The sequence below is a fragment of the Osmerus eperlanus genome, chromosome 27 (genome assembly GCF_963692335.1).
Source record: "Osmerus eperlanus chromosome 27, fOsmEpe2.1, whole genome shotgun sequence".
Classification (NCBI taxonomy): Eukaryota; Metazoa; Chordata; class Actinopteri; order Osmeriformes; family Osmeridae; genus Osmerus; species Osmerus eperlanus.
This window is the reverse complement of record NC_085044.1, coordinates 7,000,176-7,003,902: the sequence shown is the minus strand read 5'-3', so window position 1 is coordinate 7,003,902 and position 3,727 is coordinate 7,000,176. Positions and strand designations below refer to the sequence as shown.

At 52.2% G+C, this 3,727-nt stretch overlaps 1 pseudogene; it reads left to right on the top strand.

Annotated features, from left to right (window-relative positions):
- The first annotated feature begins 1,081 nt into the window (after positions 1–1,081).
- On the top strand, positions 1,082–2,967 carry LOC134013851 (alpha-2Db adrenergic receptor-like; annotated as a pseudogene).
- The last annotated feature ends 760 nt before the right edge of the window (positions 2,968–3,727 follow it).

Below are 3,727 nucleotides of genomic sequence, written 5' to 3'. Positions count from 1 at the left end.
CAGCAGGGAGGTGACGTCAGGGCCACATCACTGTGTGTGTTTGTACGTGTGTGTGTGAATGTGTGTTAATGTGTGTTAATGTGTGTAGGTGTATGTGTTTGTGTGTGTGTGAATGTGCGTGTTTATGTGTATTAATGTGTGAATTTGTGTGCGTGGAAACATTTGTGTGGATCTGTGCGTGTGTGTTTATGAATGTGTGAGTGAGTGTGTGTGTGTGTGTGCATGTTTGTGTGGATCTGTATGTGTGTTTGGGTTTATGAATGTGAGTGTGTATGTAACAATATGGTGATGTGAGTCTAATTGCTGGAGTCTGCCATCTCTTTCTCTCTCTTTCTCTGTCTCTACTGTCCAGACTATGGCTTTCTCTCTCCACAATCCCCATTTATCTCTCGGCACAATACAAATTTATATCTCTGTCTCTCATTACACCCCTCCTTCTCTTTCGTCTCTCTCTTGTCTTTTTTCTCTCTTTTCCTCTTCCTCTACTCTCTCGCATTTTTATCTCTTTTCTATCTCTTACCTCTCTCACTCTCCTCTCTCTCTCTGTCCTCTCTCTCGTCTCTCCCTTTTCCAATCTTTCTGTTTTTCTCCTTTCTCTCTCTCTCTTCTCCCCTCCTCTCGCTCACTCCTCCTCTCCTCTCCTCTCCTCTCCTCTCCATTCCTCTCTCTCTCTCTCTCTCTCTCTCTCTCTCTCTCTCTCTCTCTCTCTCTCTCTCTCTCTCTCTCTCTCTCTCTCTCTCTCTCTCTCTCGCTCTCTCTTTATCCTCCTCCTCTCTTTTTCTCTTCTCTCTCCTCCTCTCCTCTCTCTCTCCTCTCAGCCACTCTTCCTCTTCTGTCTCTCTTTTCTCTCCGTCCTCTTCTCCTCTCTCCCCCCTCCTCTCTCTCTCTCTCTTTTCTCTCCGTCCTCTTCTCCTTTTGTCCCCCCTCTTCTCTCTCTCTCTTTTTTCTCTGTCCTCTTCTCCTCTCTCCCCCCTCCTCTTTCTCTCTCTTTTCTCTCCGTCCTCTTCTCCTCTCTCCCCCCTCCTTTCTCTCTATCTTTTCTCTCCGTCCTCTTCTCCTCTCTCACCCCACTCTTTTGCTCTCTCTCTCTCTCTTTCCGTCTCTCTGCTGTAGTAACAGTAGGGTGACAGAGCTCACAGAGAGGAGAGTGGAGGCGTTTCCGTGTTGACGGCTGACTCCGCGTCCACCCGCCAGGATTCCCGGAGCGCTGTCGCTGGAGAGGGGGACCCTGCATTCCTTACATTCCACACTGGCGTCTCGGAGCGAGCGCAAACCCCAGCGCTTGGAAGCAGAGGCACAGGAGCAGAGCTGCAACACCAAACCCAGCCTCCCCACTCAGGTTGTCTACTCGGGATTTTTCCGAGGGGGGGGGGTTTGAGTTGAGATTTTCGTGTAATGGGCTTTCCAAAACTGCTTGATGACGGACTTTGTGTTTTTTCTGTGATGTTGACTTGGCGTGAGGAATGTCGACGTTTTGTTCCCGCGTTGTTCGCTCGAGTCTGAGGGTGTGAAACTCTCTGTCTCTGGAACGCACATGGGAGATGGGGCCGACCAGACGTCACGTTCCACAATGGAGCTAACGGCAACCCCGACGACCTCCCTTACCTTCCACAACTCCACGGACTACGCCAACACCTCCCGCCCCTCCAGACCGGCACCACCCCACACCCAGGCCGCAACTGTTGCCATCATCCTGGTGGTTTCCGTCATCATCCTGGTGACCATCGCGGGGAACGTTCTGGTGGTGGTGGCGGTGTTCACCAGCCGAGCCCTCCGTGCTCCACAGAACCTTTTCCTGGTCTCGCTGGCGTCCGCAGACATCTTAGTGGCCACTCTGGTCATCCCCTTCTCGCTGGCCAACGAGGTGATGGGGTACTGGTACTTTGGACGTACCTGGTGCTCTTTCTACCTGGCGCTGGATGTGTTGTTCTGCACCTCGTCCATCGCCCATCTCTGCGCCATCAGCCTGGACCGCTACTGGTCGGTCACCAAAGCGGTGAGCTACAACCTGAAACGGACGCCGAAGAGGATCAAGTCGATGATCGCGGGGGTGTGGCTGGTGTCGACCGTGGTGTCCTTCCCGCCGCTGCTCATGACGGACGAGGGCGCTGCGGGCGATGCGGGCGAGTGCCTCCTCAACAATGAGACGTGGTACATCCTGTCGTCGTGCGTGGCGTCCTTCTTCGCGCCGGGCCTCGTCATGATCCTGGTGTACTGCAAGATCTACCGCGTGGCCAAGCTGCGCGCCTCCACCGTTTTCGCCGCAAGAGCGGCATGGAGCGCCAGCCGTCGCACTCGGAGACCTGCTTCGCCCCGCGTGGACGCTTCCCCGACGACGGCCCCAGCCCCCTCAGCGGAAGACGGCAGGACGATGGCGAGCTGGACGCCATCGACCTGGAGGAGAGCTGCGCGGCCGCCCCGGACTCCCCGCGCCAAGAGGCCGCACTTCCCCAGGCAAGGGAAGGTGGAGGGGGCGGAGGCCGGGGGGGACCAGAGCTGCCGTCTTTCCTGGGCTTCCCACCGGCCGACCGAGCTGCTGGCAGAGCGGACCCCAGACCCAGGGTGCCCTCTGCCTCCAAGACCAAGCTGGCTCAGGTGCGTGAGAAGCGCTTCACCTTCGTACTGGCGGTGGTGATGGGGGTGTTCGTGCTGTGCTGGTTTCCGTTTTTCTTCACCTATAGCCTCCACGCGCTCTGCAGGGAGCGCTGTGTCATCCCCCAGGGCCTGTTCAACCTCTTCTTCTGGATAGGCTACTGCAACAGCTCCCTCAACCCCGTCATCTACACCATCTTCAACAGAGACTTCCGCAGGGCTTTTCAGAAGATTGTGTTCCAGAACCATCGCCGGAATCGCACGTAACTTTTTCTGCAGGGGTTTATTTTTGGAATGGGGGAAAGAAGTCAAGCTTTCGGTATGAAGTTTGTGGGTATTTGTGTGTGTGTGTGTGTGTGTGTATGTGTGTGTGTCTGTATGGAGGGGAGTGTGTGTGTTGTGGGGAGGGGAGGGGGCGCGGAGGTGTAGTAGATTTTGTGTTTTATAATTTATTTCTGTCTTTATTAATATTTCACTACCTGAATCCTAGCGGTACTTCCTCCTCTGAGGAAAATAGCTGTCAACAGTCATTCTGTTTTTACTTGTGAAATGTATTTTAATGTGTATAGAAACTGAGTCTAGACACTGACTGTAAACAACATCTTATTGTTCATAAGCAATCATCCTTTACTGTTTACAAATACCATCCTTTATTGTTTATGTTCATGGCTGTTATTGTTTATAAATATTGGTACTACTATTCATCAGCGTCATTATCTTTTATGGACAAACCTCTTTATTGTTTGTAAAATCCATGATAGATGTTGTGGGTTTGAATGTATTGTTTGATTGGCCCACTGATCACATTCCACTCAGTAACCAGTAGGAAGGCCAGTCTGTCTGAACATCCTATCAGTTTGTCGAACTTCATGTCAGTCTGTCTACACTTGCTGCTAGTCTGTTGGGACGTCCGTCAGTCTGTATGGGCTTCCTGTCAGTCTGTCTGGACTTCCTGTTATTCTGTACTGCTAGTCAGTAAGTCAGCCAGCCAGTCTGCACTTCTCGTCAGTCAGTCAGCCAGTCTGCACTGCTAGTCAGTCAGTCTGTAATTTATGTTCTCACAATGTAGTAATGACATATTAAAGGGCTTGTAATGTAACATTGGGTTCACTTGATTTGTCTTAACCCCTGGATG